The sequence below is a fragment of the Neopsephotus bourkii genome, unplaced genomic scaffold, assembly GCF_033783945.1.
Source record: "Neopsephotus bourkii isolate Nb327-2 ecotype Australia unplaced genomic scaffold, CSIRO-AGI_Nbou_v1 NB_1052, whole genome shotgun sequence".
NCBI lineage: Eukaryota > Metazoa > Chordata > Aves > Psittaciformes > Psittacidae > Neopsephotus > Neopsephotus bourkii.
Window position 1 is genome coordinate 1,942,501 of NW_026901541.1, and position 15,835 is coordinate 1,958,335.

General features: G+C 48.8%; 1 long non-coding RNA gene across 1 annotated transcript; it reads right to left on the reverse strand.

Annotated features, from left to right (window-relative positions):
* Positions 1-1,000: 1,000 nt before the first annotated feature.
* On the reverse strand, positions 1,001-3,027 carry LOC133216437 (uncharacterized). Its single transcript, XR_009726636.1, has 2 exons — positions 2,726-3,027; positions 1,001-1,492 (listed from the first exon to the last, which is right to left on the reverse strand). It is a non-coding gene; the product is annotated as an uncharacterized LOC133216437 (long non-coding RNA).
* Positions 3,028-15,835: the final 12,808 nt, after the last annotated feature.

The window sequence follows — 15,835 nt, forward strand, 5'->3', positions numbered from 1 at the left end:
GTATAACCAGATTTCTTATGGGAAATTACAGAGGACATCTTAAAACTCTTCTCACGGAAATATATTACTGGAATGTCAATTCCAATCCAGCATTTCCCTTTTCTCCCCCACACTCCCCTCCACCCCCCAAGAAAAAGAAAAAAGGCTAATTAGCCATTTACACCTGAAACTCTGAGACCCTGATGCCGTTGGTAGAACGCACCACTGGCACGCAACCCCAGCCCCGACAGCCGGACCCCCGACAGCCCTGAAGGGAACGGCACCGGGGAGGGGGAAAGCAGGCTCAGAGCAGCCCGACATCAGTGCCCTCCTCCCGCCGGCAGCCGTCCGGGGCCTGGGGCGGGCCGTTGGGAAGCGGTACCGGGCAATCTGGTGCCGTCGGGGACGAGGACGGCCTCGGTGCTGTCCTCCAGCGGGGCCCCGATCGTCCCCGGGAGAGCTGGGGGGGTGGTGGTGGGGCACGGCTCGGCCCGGCCCCGGGGAAAGGGGGGATGCTGCTTCCCCGTCGGGAGTGAAGGATCCCACCAGCTCACAGGAGCGTTGGTCTCCCGCGATAAGGAGATAAAAGGGAGGGAGCCCGGTGGCTGCTGGTGCTGCTGGGGCAAAATGGCAGCAGGCTGCTAAATACTATCAAACAGCTCGGGGAGGGGAAAACAACACCACCACCACCCCCACCCCCTCCACTGGCACACTCCTGGCATACACCGCATGGTAGTATCCATGGTGGGGGAAGAGAAAAAAAAGGCTATTAGTGCAGAGAAAGGAACCCTGGAAGAGAAGACTATGTGCTGGGATTGTTCCACTCATAATAAGTTTTAGGACTAATTCCAAAACCAGCAATGATTCCTGATCAAATTATTCCCCTGGAAATGCTTCTACACGTTCTTTTTATTAAGATTTCTCTGGCTGCCAGGAATGAAATATGAGACTTACCAGATAGAAAGTCAAGGAAGGCCAGAGCCAATTCCTATAAGTTTTTTCTTTTCTTTTTTTTAAGAAATAAAATTATTATTATTATTCTTTTCTTTGGAGGGGTAAATGGGAAGGAGCCGGGAGCGGAGGCTGAAGCCAGGGAAATGGCAAGTTATCTAACCCAGCTCTCATTCAGGTTCTCTGCACTATGAATTCATCCTCCTGGCCTGAACAGCCAGGCGGCTTTCTAGCACATCCGAGACTTTGACTCGAGGAATTTGACTCGCCCTCTTTTGCTCAGGGGCTGAAACAGGGCTCGCTGCGCTTGTTGGGAGCTATTTTCTCATCGGCGGAGTCAGAGACCAAATTAGTCACCGCTCCCTTGTTTAGATGCTACAGTCCGTCTTTCTCCCTTGCGACGCCGGAGAAGGACTTCCCTGGGCTGGACGGGACAAGGCTCCTCCACTTCCCCAGTTGTAGGGTGTTTCTGACACTTGTGGGCAGTAACTGCTGATTCTGTATGCGGGAGAGCTTCGGCAGAGGCTGCTCATTTATTTCGGGCTGAAGAAGAGCTTACCCTCTCCAGCGAAAAAAAAGAGGTGTCTATTAACTGTTTATTAATGCGTCTTAATAACCAAAATTATCTCTAAAGCATAGAGCTCGGGAGTAAGAACCATTAAATCTGTTCGTGTTTTAAGAGGGATCAGCCTGAACAGAAATCAATTAGCACCGCAGACAAAACCAAGCCCTTCTTAAGACAAGTGACACTGCATTTTCAACATACTTCGGGAGTTAATCGTTAGCGCCGATCCTACTTCCTACGTTCAAACGCTTCAGCATGACGAGGCGCAGACACCCGTCAGTTGGTTTAACGTGAGGGGTTACCGCTCTTTGGCCGCCCGTGTCACACCTGCTGAGGAAATCCCACAGGCTGGCGCGAGTAGCGGAGCTGGGCAGGGGTACATCCCGCTCCGCATCCCACCCGTGTCCCTGGAGGGCTTGCCGGGGGGCTGTGGGCCCACCCGTGGCTGCCTCCTGCCCGCCCCGCCGGGTCTGGGCTCGGGCTCGGGGACCTTCCCGTCGTTCTTTGCCGTAGCCCCCGGCACCGTTTGCTCGGGAGCAGGTGAAAGAGGAACCAGGCGCGTCCCCCTCTGCCTTTCTCAGGGCAGCCCGGCTGAAAGGCTCCAGGCCGGGGTCCCGCCCGGACGGGGCTGGCAGCCGGACCCCCCCCACGCCAGCATTCCCCGGTTCTGGAAGAGAAGCTTCCCCGGGCTGCGGCGGCACGAGTGCGTGTGTGTTCTTCCACGCCGCTGCTCCCCTCGCACGACGTCCCCGCCGGCGCAGCAGCCAGTAGCGCGGCCGGCCGTGCAGCACCCTCCGACGGGGCGCGGTGCTGTGCCAGAGCCCCGGTGCGACTCCCTGTGTCCGCGGTATGTCCGCGGTGCTTCCCCGGTGCCTCCCGGTGCCTCCGCGCCATAGCCGGCGCCTCGAAAGCCACTCCGGGGAGAGACCGTGCGGACACGGGAATTGAGGGGGCCGTCGGGGAAAGTGGAGAACAGAGCTCTGTGGGTCTTTGCCTTGTTTCACCCGTCCCAAGAAGGGACGGATGGGGGTGTCTCGGGGATGCGTTCAGCATCGTGCGGTCCCGCCTTCGCAGTGCTGTGCTGTGCCGAGGTGCACACCCCGGGGTACAGCGTTGCAGCCGATAAACCCCCTCTTCTTCGGGGGCTGCATCCAGGATCGTTTATTTTCTCCGGGAAAAAACCCAACAAACCCCAAATCAAACCCCAGCTCTGGAAAGGAGGACACACACCTGTGGGCTCGCTTCCCCTGAGGACCCGTTGACGATTTTAATAGCTGAAGTCATCGCGGCAGCCTAAAACTGGGGGAGTGGGTCAGGAAAACCCCTGTACGCAGCCTGGCTGCGGCTCCTCCGACCTGCTGGGGGTCCCCGCAGACCTGAGCCCTGAACCGCCAGCCTCTCGCTTGCTTACAGGCACCTGGGACCCCAAATCAGGCAACCCCGAGGCTCACCCCATAGCCCGTGTGCTTCCTGCCTGGCAGGGAGCCCTCGCCCAGGACATGGGTCTCAAGCTCCTGGGTGTGCCTCTCCAAGGGGGGATTTCCAGCTCCTGCCTCCTGTCCGACCTACCCGGCCATGGGGATGTGGAGGTGAGGGATCTGCTGCCACCGGGGAACTTTGCCGGCTGGAGGGTGAGATAGCTAGAGAGCCAAGACGGAAAAGCTTAAAGGCTAAGGAGATTTAAGGCATTCCTAAGGAAGGGTGTCCCCTCCAGAGGTTCTGCTCATTCTCCTGTGGGTGCTTTGCTTACCATATTTCATATCAAATACTTGTGGAATAAAATGCAGGCGTTTTTTCAGCATGTAGAACTCCAGTGGGAACTTCAGATCTGGGTGAAACAAGTGATTTCAGGCTCTGAAGCCCAGCTTCAAAAAGATGCCTAGCTACAACCTAGGGACAGCTACAGGAGATGGACATTAGACACATCTGTTTTTGAGGATTCAATTTCTTGAATGGTTGGTCTAGGGTGTCACTGGACAATGAGACTTCATTATAATCCTCCTTTAATTGCCCAAGTCCGGCTGGTGGCTGGGCTATGGTCCTTTCTTCACCAGCCTTTCTTGACCTTGTTACTGTAATTACCAAAGAATAAAGGTATGTTTGAAATTTGTTTTTATGGCCTGAATATTCTGCATACAGAATAAATACTAGTTGCTCTTGCATCTCATCAGCTAAATTTAACAATTAGCAAGCCAGCATTCAAATAGTCCAGGAACCGGTATTGCTGGCCAACTATTTACCAAAACATGTTGTATAAGCAGTCCATTCATACATATCCACACAAATCAAATTGTATTGTCACATCCAGATTATTTAATTTAGAATAGGTAAGATCAATACTGGCATTTTACTGTATTCAGAATGTAATCACAGCAATTTCAATAGAAAATCTCCCAAATGTAAAAGTAGTCAGAAAGCAACTGCATCAGTTTTATATTGGTCACAGATGAAAGACACTGGGGAAAATCCAGACCACACTCAGGAGAATGATATCTCTACCATGTATTTCGCTACAGCAGGATCAGGCTTTTACCCAAATGTGGGTTTTTTTGGTGTGTTTTGTTGTTTTTCTTTTTTTTTTCCACCTCGTTGATGCTTTGCAATATATTAATTAGTTTCTGGGCTCCAAACTCTTCAGAGGGTCATAAATCCTGATGAAAACATGCTCCCTCTTGAAGTTGCACCTGGATCACCTATATGAACATTTTTTTCAATGAATGCAAAAGTTCCTTTCTGCTTCATAAAGTGAAAAGTTGAAGAGGATAGAGAGTTACATGAAAATTTAGTCTTCCATTTATATCTCATAAATATTCCTGAGCTTTGTTTCTGGCATGAGCTAATGACTAACTTAGCTCCTAGGTGACCAGCTAGGGCACATTATTCAAGATTACTAACCAAAGCAATTGATGAAGACAATTCACACTTTGGGGTTGTTTTTTTGTTTGCTTGGTTGGGTTTTTTTTCTCATTTATTTGCTCTGAAATCCCTAATAACAAATTTTATTACATCAGATTAGATATATGCAAGGCAAGTTCCCTTTAAACAAGCAGCATGTTTTACCTTTAGCTCGTAATGAAGAAAAAGATCTCTCACTTTTGAAGGATTCGGGTATAAGGTGTATAGGACAAGGGGAAATGTTTTTTAATTGAAAGGGTGTAGATTTAGATTAGACATGAAGAAGGAGTTCTTCACTATCAGGGTGGTGAGGCCCTTGCACAGGTTGCCCAGAGAAGCTGTAGCTGCCCCATCCCTGGCAGTGTTCAAGGCCAGGCTGGATGGGGTTTTGAGCAACCTGGTCTAGTGGAAGGTGTCCCTGCCCATGGCAGGGGGTTGGAACTGGATGAGCTTTAATGCCCCTTCCAACCCAAACCATTCCGTGGTTCTATGATTGTGAGGGTTTAGGGAGAGTGTACCGCTTATGAGGCACTGGTTTTCTAGGTACTGCTTCCATATGACTTGAAGTTTCTGTCAGTCTCCAAAACCCACACTTAAAAGAAAACATCAGTTCTCTCCTGTGCTCTCTTTCTATAAACTGGGGGAAGGGGGAGCTAAGTCACCTACTAAAACATTTGTGCAGAAGTAATAATAACCTCAGAGCAAGTCCGCATTAGCCTGTTATTACAATACTCCTGAAAAATACACCTGTCACCTGGGAGCACACCACAAAGCTCCAATAGAGCTAAACATCTAGCAACAAACTAGTATGAGTTGCAGCTGCAAGACGTACCCATATCCCACCTCTCTTAACACCTCCTGTTGATACTCCAGCCAACCTCGTCCCTTGCCACCTGTGCTTGCTATCTCATGGTTTTCCATCCAGCTTTTTCAAGTTCTGGCCTATGTTTGGTTCTCCTCTTCAAACTCCCAGGCACCCTTGACACCTGCAGCCATGCTCTTCAGCTTTCATTTCTTTGGGACTTTTTTTTTTGAGGCCATCTATGTTATCCAGCTCAGGGGTGTGACAACTCCCTCATGCTGCTCACTTTTAGCTCAGTTGCAAAGACTTGCCTCTCTCACCCTTTCTTTCCCTTGCTTCTCCCATTGCTGGTGACTTTAAGAGAAGAAGGTGGCTTCATAGAATCATAGAATCATAGAATAGTTAGGGTTGGAAAGGACCTTAAGATCATCAAGTTCCAACGCCCCTGCCATGGGCAGAGACACCTCGCTCTAAACCATATCACCCAAGGCCTCGTCATCTATCACATTCACTGTGACAGCACAGAGTATCTCCTTTGTTCAGTTTCTGTTGCTCTCAAAATATCTTACCTTCATGTTTTTTAACATATCGCCATCAATTCAGCATGGCTCAGAGCAAATCCCTAGTTTCTGAGGCTTTGAGTGTTTCTTCCACTCTTCTCTCTTGCTTAATATTCCTACCAACATCTCTGAGCCTTGATCTTCTCTTACTGTTCTTCTCACCAGTCAAGTCTTACATGATTTAGATTAATGCAAATTCATTTGACAAACACAATTTATCTGTCTTCCCTCTACTCTTTCATATCGCTGCATGGGTCTCCTGCTGTGCCTTCCTCTTCTGTACCTCTCTCTTTTCTCCATGCAGCTTTCAATTGTTTCAACACAACTGTTAAGCTAGCACTGACAACTGCGTGTCTTACCCCATCTTATTCCTGAACTATGGTGTTTCTGTATGTGCTTCTGCCTTTCTTGTGCTTTTGATGCCATCCTCATGGCCTATTGATTCAGCTTCCCTCCCAGGCATCTCCAGCTTTGCCCAGCTCTGCACGTAAGGAGCTTTCTATGAGGTTAGGTTTGTAGTGTACTCCTCCTATTCTTACCTTAAAGTTGACGTCTGCAATTGCACCAGTGAAACTCTCAACAAAATCAAGGCAATTGGTGGGCTGGATGTCTGCTTATTCTGATATGAGTGATGATTCTAGGTTTCCCTCATCCTGTTTGCATGTTGGATTATCAGTTTTCTGCTATCACATACTAGGCTTGTTCTCTCTCCAGTCCTAGAAAGGTATCTCAGGCTGCATGCACAGCAGAGCTGGCTGAAAAGCTGTTTTCATTTGTCAGGACTTAAACATGCCCTCACACATGCACACATTTTATATATATCTTTCATTTCAGTAAAAAATGTTTTTCCACAGCCTGGACACTTTTAAAGAAATAAATTCCTATTAGAACACCAAAATGTAACATTTCCAAATAAAATGCATGCCTGTATGTTGCAGTTGTTGAAGTAACCCCTGTTCTTTACTGTCACCAGGCAACTGTGGAAGCTCTCTGAACATGTAAGGCATTTCCAGCACCCAGGCTGGCCCAGGACTATGACATTACCCTAAGACATCACGCTAGAGCTTGGGATCTGAATTACAGCCTTGCAGCAGGCAGTGGGGAAGCTCATAAAGACCATTTTTAGGAAGGCTGGGTTCAGGGCAATGTTTGCAGGGCTTAACTACAGGGAAGGTCCACCAGAAATGTCTTCCAGGATTCCACACTGAGGGCAAGTTTTTTCCAAGACATCACATAAGTTCTGTGCCACATCTGTGGGACAAATGTTCATCTTTTGTATGAAGATACAGTTTGAAACATGCTTGTATTGTATTTGGACAAGTGCACCACAAATGAGGTTCTGAGATGTAGTGTGGCCACAGACCATGAAATGTCCATTCCCATTTCCAAGGGTAAAAGGTGACAACTCCTTCCCAACTTAAGTCAAGATTATTTTGAGTGGTTTCAAGGAATTCTGACCATGGACCTAAGTGCCAGATCAATTCCAAGATTATTCTGCATCCAACTGTTTGGGTATAAAAGCTGGTATCAAGCATGGGCATTAGGCAAACTCAAAAATACAGCCAGACAGAATCAGTGAGATTCTTCTGATGGACCAACACAAGAGAGAAATAGATCCAGCTCTGATCTGAACGAGAGGCCATGTAATCACACAACTGTGATCCTATCACATAGTTTGGGAATATGTAGTGTCAATGGATGCTGGAGGGGAACGGAAGATAAAGTTCCCTTCAACCCTTTCAGAAATCCACACTGATATATGCAAATATTCCATTGCTTTGACACTGCTGTTTTACTTGCTCCTCCTGATTTATCACAACTTACACTTACTTGGTGGTTCTGCAGATATACCCATTTTCTACCTGTAGATTTTTACTAAATCCAAATGAAGACTTTCTCCACGGTAAAGGTGACAGTAGTGAGCTCTCATTGTCATGCCGTTACTCAAAAGAGCCACCTTCTACTGGAAGGCAGAGACCTGCAAGGAAATACATGCACCATATATGAAATTTGGACATAAATATGTAAATAGTTACATATGCAAATTGTTTTCATTAATATGTTGGTGTAAATAACAATATCCAACTCGGATATCAATCTCATGGATATTTCTAGGTGATGTTTGAATATAACAGGGATACAAACCAAAATACAATGGCATTGACATCACTTAAATACCGTGTTTGAGGACTGAGCAAAATGTGCTAGTTTTAATTTGTATTCTTTACTTGTCTTCATTTACTTGTCATTACTTGTGTCCCCCTTATTCATACTGTTATTATTTCTAGCAACCACAGTCATAACCGGCATACAGGGAGGCTCAAGTGAGATATAAATAAGTTCTTTACCGTGAGGGTGGTGAGGCCCTGGAGCAGGCTGCCCAGACAAGTTGTGGCTGCACCATCCCTGGCAGCATTCAAGGCCAGGCTGGACAGGGCTTTGAGCAACCTGGTCTTGTGGAATGCTTCCCTTCCTATGGCAAGAGGATTGGAACTAGGTGATCTTAAGGTTCTTTCCAACCTAAACCAGTCTATCATTCTATTATATGATTCTATTAACGCAAGCTGTAAAGGTATAAGCAGTTGAAATGCACAGCGTTCCTCTTGGGACCCTGTGCAAGTGACAGTGTCCATGTTCTGTAGCTCTCCAGGCAGTTCCAGGTAAAGCAAACCTACATTTGCATGGAGTTGTGGATTAGGGCTGGAAATAGTCCCAATTTTTTGAATTATATTCCAGATCTAACGAAACCTTTCCTTGGGTTGGGACACTCATCATCGCTATGTCTGATTCATCAGTTTGAGCTTGTGTTGGAGTCTGTCCCTCTGGAATCACCAGACTGGAGTTTCCTCTATACCCAGCCGCTCATTTCCATAATAAAAGGCTGCGAGACCATCTTCCTTCAGCCGGATTTGACAGAATTTGGCCAAAGAGACAAGCAGTTTTCAGGAGGGGACCACCAGAGAGCCCTACTGCCTGGTAGTGCAACCTTTTCGCCGTTAGGAAAACAGCCTGGAAATCACTGGGAAAGTCCATGGGGTGAAAAATCTGCCAGGGGTGGAAGAAGCTGTGCTCTGGCTATCAAGCAGTGATCTGGTTGAGCATGACATTCCTTTGTACTGAATTGTTCCAGGACATTTTGCCAGAACTATGCTGGGGATGAGGTTTTCACGAGTTACAGGAGGAAGCTGTTGCCCCTGAGGGGTGGCTGGTAGCATCAGGGCAGTGTGAGAGCAAGGCCTTACAGTCTGCACTACCAACCTGTGTCTGTTCGCACCCCAGACCCGAATGTCCTGGTTTCACAAAAGTGCTACCAGGAGCACACTGGCTTCCCAGGAAGCAGTCTGTGCCTGGTAGAGCATGGGCAGAGCCGGTGCCAGGGGCTCAGTCCCGCGGGTGGAGGGCTCAGCCCCACTGCCCATGGCTCAGGCCTGTGGCTCAGAGGTTCAGTCCCCCGGCAGCTTGGGGAAGATGCTGGGTCGGAGGAGACGTATACCAGACACCCCAGGGATGCGCCCAGGAGCCACTGCCGACGCCCGCGGGTCCAGCCCGGGCCCGGGTGTCCATGGCAGGCAAGCAGGGGACGGCGGGGCTCTCAGCCACCGGGTTTGTGCTTAAACATCGCACTATCTCCGCGCTGGGGCAGAATACTGCACACTGCATCTTGGTGCGGATGGAGACGTGATTTGAGATTGTGCCTGTGTTTCTCCCCTCTTCCTCCGCCCCGAAGAACTAAAGCGGATCTGCCAAAAGGTTTCCTGATACACCACCTCTTTCCACCTCCCTCCCCTCCATGCCCTGCGTAGGAAGCGCAGCAGAGCAGCTGGCGATGGGCTGATAAGGCCCTGCGCGGGTGCTTGCGCGGGTGCTGCGCGGGTGTGTCGGGCCGCGGATGCTGCAGTCACCGGGGCGGGAGAGCGACTGACTTCCACGGGCAGGGAGAGAGGTTTGCAGCGTAATGAACAGGCTTATCGTCGCTGGTATCTTTACAACTGCTTAGATGACTTTTTAATTGTGGCTTAATGCGTTTAATTATGACAACTCTTCCCCGTTTTCAAGTATGATGTATTAATATTACAGATCATTAACATGGCTAAATTACTGTAATGACACAGAGTCCTCAGTGTCCCAGTTAGAACTGAAAAAAAGAAAAAAGACCCGCTCTTCTCATTTGGCTTTTTTGTTATTTGCCTTATAGGAACCTCACGCAGGATTCTAGAGTCTTTAAAGCACGTAGGAGAGAGGCAGCTGCTGCTGCACCCTACATATTAAATTATTGATAGAGAACCCCCCCCCCTACCCCCCCCCACCCGTAAAACTTCCCAAGACGGCACATATTGTGTTCCTAATACCCACTTCACCGTTGTAGAAGTTAGCAAGCTTCGGCTCCTGAGCGGGTCCCCCCTCCCCTCGTTGATAATTAGAGGAGACCGTATTTAACATCTGCAAAATAGTCATGCTTATAAGGGATGAGAAATGCGAGATGTTCCATTCTGTTTGCAATGGTTAGAGCGTTTTAATCTCTTAACTTCAATATATGTCCTCTAGCAGGCTATACTTCTTGGATTTCATTTTTAGATCCTTAAGGCTGCATATATCTGTCAAACAGACATAATGAATTTAAAGTGCTAATGCCTAGAAGACCAGGGGAAAAAAAAAAAAAAAAAAAGGAAAGAAACAACCAACATTGAAATATATCCTCGGTTGATTAAATTACCACCTCCAGCTACTTTACCTCCTTATGTTCAAACAGATTTCCCTTTTTACTTACCAAGTACCGGGGCTGGGAGATGTGGAAGATGTAATTTCATGGTTAAAATACAAATAAACCAAAACACAACAAACAAACAAACAAACAAACAAAAAGAGCCCCAACCCAAAATAACCCACGCACGAGTCTTTAGACAAGTAACGTTTTTTGCTTTAAACACCTTTCTAGATGGGACTTGCCACTGGCTGGAGGTGTTTCCCAATCACACCCAGCCCCGGGGAACCCCCTGGCGGGGGGGAAGGGGTGGGGGAGTGGAGATCGGGACCCTCCGGTTTTCCCCCTCACCGAACGACTCGGGGATACCGGCGTGGGGGGGGACATGAAGTGAAGGCGAGTCCGACGGCGGCGGCGGGAGCGAAGAGTCTCTCTGCCCCCGACTCGCCCTTCCCCTGGGTCTCCCCCGCGGCCCCAGAGGGGCGGCCCAGGGGGGTTCGGGGGCACTTAGAGGGGGACAGTTGGGGTGTGATCCCGGCCCCGAGGGTGCCGGGGATGTGCGAGGAACTGGGGAGAGCGAGGACGGAGGGAGGGAAGGAAGGCGAGCAGATTTGTCGCGCTTTGAAATGAAACGTTATAATCCCTCCAACAATCCTGTTGACTGTGAGCTCCAGCGCCCGGAGTACAACACCGGGTGGGGGGTGTGGGGGGGTGTGGGTGGGGAGGAATGGGGAATAAAAAAAATGGGAAAAAAAAAAAGGGAAAAAAGATACATTGTTGGATAAACAGCTCCTTATAGGTAAAAACTGAATGGGGCAAATAGATGAATAAGGCGACACAATGGGAGGGGGGGGTGGTGGTGAAAGGAAACGAGTCGGTGGCAGTGGAAGCAAAAGGTAAAAGTGAACAGAGGAGACAAAAGGAGAGAAAAGAAAAAAATGTAGATGAGTGAGACAAAAAAGCAAAGAGAAAAAGAAAAGAGAACAAGAGGGGGAAAGAAGTAATATTTTCCTTGATAAAAATGCACAAAAAGGAAGATGAACTTTGTTCTTTTTCTCTTTCTACTCTCCTCTCTCTTTCTGCTTTTCGCCTCGCAGCACGCCAGCCTAAGCTGAGAGCTGTAATGTCATTAAATTGCAAATGCTTTTTCATTTCCGACACACACTGTTTACTTATCTGGCAAAAACATATGTTGGAAGGAATCCGTTAAATTCTGCCCATTGCCTTGGGTAAAAGTGCAATGGAAACGGACCCACTGAGCTTCTTCTTTCTTCTTCTTTTAGCACTTCCCTTATCTACAAGACTGCTTCGCAGAAAACTGGCTAGTTCAATGAAAAATGAAGATACAGCAGGAGATTAGAGAAGAACACTGAGCAAAAAATTCCTGGAGAGAGGGTCACTCCATTGCAAATGATTTCACTCCTCTAGATCTGCATAAATTACTATTTTTAAGGCATCTCCAAAGTCTGTATATTTTTCTCACTCTGTCAAACATTTAATTTCACGCCCCGTGTTCTGAATATGCTAAAATGCATATCTCTGATGCACCTTTAAGCCAGAAAAACGAATGCAAAATTGAAGATAAAATGATGTGATTTGCACTACAAGCCTATTACTTGAGGTATTTACATATAGTTTACCTCTGCAGTTCTGAGAATGATTTATTAAAAAAAAAAAAAAAGGAAAAAGAAAAAGAAAAAATCTGGATTAAGCGCGTATAAATATGTATAAATCTTTGTTTAGAAAATAGATTTTGCAGCTGTTGTGTCAAAAAGTTCTTTAAGGTTCTGTGAAGAATTTTCCTTTTAGGCTGCTTTTAAAGAAGAGGGGGAAAAGGACAGTATTTGACATCCTGCTTTGGCAGGAAGGGAAACACAGGCGCGCACTTTCAGACATTCAGGGTTTTTCTAAAGACTCCTGTTTATTTACCAATTTATTTATTTTTTAATTCACACTTTTCCTCCTAAACTTCGCCGGCTTCTTCTTCCTCCTCCCTTCCCTCATCTGCTGCTGGGACTCGGTATCAGCCGCGCCACGGGTTTGCCCGAGCGTGTGAAATAGCGGGTCAAGTGTGTTAAAATAGGCTGGGGGGGGGGGGGCAATAAGGGAGGGGGAAAGACCCCCCTAACCCCAAACTGGTCCCATTCACCAAGGAGAAGGAGCCCGGAGAGGTGGCCTTGCGCCCAGCCCGGCCGTGCCCGGCTCCCTGCTCAACTGGTCCGGCCCTGGGAGCCGTGCGGGGCTCTGCCTTTCCTTTGCGGGCTCATCCCCGCCGACTGCCGCTGCCGGAGGAGCTGCCGAGGCGGCTGTGGCCCCTGCGGACCCTCTTCTTGTCGGCACATCGAGCAGTGCGAGGGAAAATGGACCCCCACTGGCCGGCTCCCCGCCGGTGGGTAGGGAGGCCAGGAGGCAGCGGGACGAGGGCTCTGCCAGGGGCGGGGCGCACTCCCCTCTTGGCCGGCCTGCCCGCTCCGGCAGCCCCCGCTCGGGCAGGCGGGCACCGGGCAGAGCGCTGCCTCTGCGGCTGCTTCGCTGAGCGCCGAGCCGGGGCAGCGCGGTCCGGTCCGGTCAGGTCAGGTCCGGTCCGGTCGGGTCGGGTCCGGTCCGCGCCTTCGCTCGCTGGAGCGCAGCCCCCTGCAGCCGCCAACCCGGGCGGCCTGGAGCGGCCCAAGGGCCCCCCCTGGCGGCACCGCCCCGCCACGCCCGCGCTTGGCAGCCCCCGGCGCCCCGGCCTCCCCACCATGGGGAACGGGAGTACCCCCCTCCATGAGCCGCCTTCACCGGCAGAGAAACTTCCAGTCCATGGAAAGAAAGCGCTGCCCCTGGAAGGGCCCGCACGGGCTTGGGCGCCGGGGCCCAGCACACATCTCTCCACACAGCTATCACCCAACGACTGAGAGAGGTGCGGCTCCTCGGGAGCCCTGCACTGTCACAGCCGTACTTCATGGAATTAACACGAATGAACGCCTGAACCACCTCTTAAGACACTGCTTGTGTTTCCTTTCTCTAGCACGTGCAACAGCCATGACCGTGGGGTGAGATGCGCAAGTGGTAAGGGCACTGGCTTGGGACAACCACATAACACGATAGTGAAGAGGAGACTTTTCAGGTAACTTCAAGGTTAATTTAAGACTTGGCCGCAAAATCTAAACTTGAATAATGCATGAATTGCAACGATTCCACCGGGATACAGTGGCTGGAAAGTGATTTCTCCCGACCCCAGTCCTATCATCCTATTTTCATCTCCAGAACAGAAGCCCTGGATTTGTTGCTTCCCCTGACAAAGAAACGTGTTGTCGCATGACATGACCAAGTCACTTACAACGGCACCATCCCTGTACACACACCGCCGCGCGTTCCGGTCTCTGGCAACAGACCTCAGAGATAAGAAATTGAAACTCACAGTCTGCACATCACAGACTCAGTGGTAGAAAACTCTCCAGTTTCCCCCCTTCCCTTTGAAGGTAGTCAACAATTCTGCTAAGCGCATGGCAATTTGCCCCCTTGCAGAAATACATCAGGCTGATGGCAGCTGTCAGCTCCTCTCCTGTCATTGAAAGGCTAATCCTAGAGTGATTCAGGCTGTTGACAGTGTCAGGGCAGGTTTCTGCTTGCAGAGATGAAGACTAGGGTCTAAGCTTGTCCCCCGTCCCCACAAAGGTAGGAAACAAAGAAGCGAAGGAAGGGAATAACGTAAGGAAGGAAAGGAAGAATGTAGGGGATGAAGGGAGGGAGGGAGGACTATGCCCAGGAGTTGTTAGAAAATAAGTGCTTTTTGAAACAGTGATATGGAATGGAGATGACAGATGGGATTTCACTTGACTACTGAGCCTGTGAAGCTTCAGCAAACCATTCCTGTCCGAAGAGGGGTCACTGCCAAGATGTCCCTCACACAGTGCTTGTTGCAGAGGTGAGTGTTCTGCTGTTGCTGTGTTAAGAGTTATGTGGCACATGAGACTTGGTTGTACCTGCACCTCTTGGTTTCATCCTGCTGCCTCTTACAAGTATCTGGTTTTGGCTACTACACAACCGATACCTGGCAGACCTGGTTCTGAGAAGTCTGTGAGATAAACCTTTGCTGTCCAAAATAAAGCTCCTCTATTGATGATCTTAATTTCTTTCATGTCTTCACTTTTCTCCTCTTCAAATGCAAAGTGATGGCCTTCAGAAATGTCCATGTCCACTGACATGCCATTGCCACTGATGGCACAAGCACATGAGAATCATTGCTGCTTCTCCTCAAGAAGAATTAGTATGTTTAATTTTTACCATAGGATGTTTTAGGTGGGAAGGGACTTTAAAGATCATCCAGTTCCAACCCCTGCCACAGGCAAGGACACCTTCCACTAGACCAGGTTGCCAAAAGCCCATTCAACCTGGCCTTGAACACAGCCTCTCTTGGCAACCTGTGCCAGTGCCTCACCACCCTCACTGGGAAGAATTTCCTAATATCAAATCTGTATCTACCCTCTTTTCAGTTTAAGGGCATTATCCCTTGTCCTATCACACAGTAAAATGTCACTCTCCAGATTTCTTGTAGGCACCCTTAGGTAGTGGAAGGCTGTTGGAGGTCTCCCTGGAGCCTTCTCAAGGCTGAGCAAGCCCAACTCTCTCAGCCTGTCTTCATAGGAGAGGTGCTCCAGCCCTCTGAGCATCCTCATGGCTTCCTCTGGACTCTCTCAAGCAGGTCCACTTCCTTCCTATATTGGGGTCCCAGAGCTGAACACAATACTCCAGATGGGGGTCTCACGAGGGCAAAGTAGAGGTGTGCCTACATGGGAATCAAGGGTAATGAGGAAGGCACAGAAAAATATCCACGGTTCTAGATGCTGAAATACCTGTTGATGCTGCCCACCTTTATATCTTGCACAACACAAATCACATATAAATTGTATCCCTTCCCCAAATCCCTCCTAACTTTTTGACCTGGCAGTAGTTCCAACGAATATTAGTTCCTTTCTATGAAAAAGGAGCAATGCAGACCTGTCACTCTGAAATTCCTGTGCTTTACACACCAAACTCATTACCATGCATTGCTTCAACACAGGATTACCTGAAGATACACATTAAAATCCCTGACCTGACTGGATCCTGCGCAGTCCATTGCAGGAATACAGATCTGAGCCCTGGGCAGCATTGCTATCCGCAGTGTAGGGAAAGTTCTATACGGTTTCTGAAAAGTGGTTACAGCACACGTGCACCAGGCACTTTTCAAAGTAAAACAGATCTGTTCATTTTTATTTTCAAAATACCAAAGCAGTAAAATCATGTAATTGAGTAATCACTTGCCAAATTTCCTTTTTTAATCTAATCTATTTTGAGTTACATCAGAGCCAAAATGCAAATTAAACTGGTAAGGTTCCAAGATTTTTTTTTTCTTT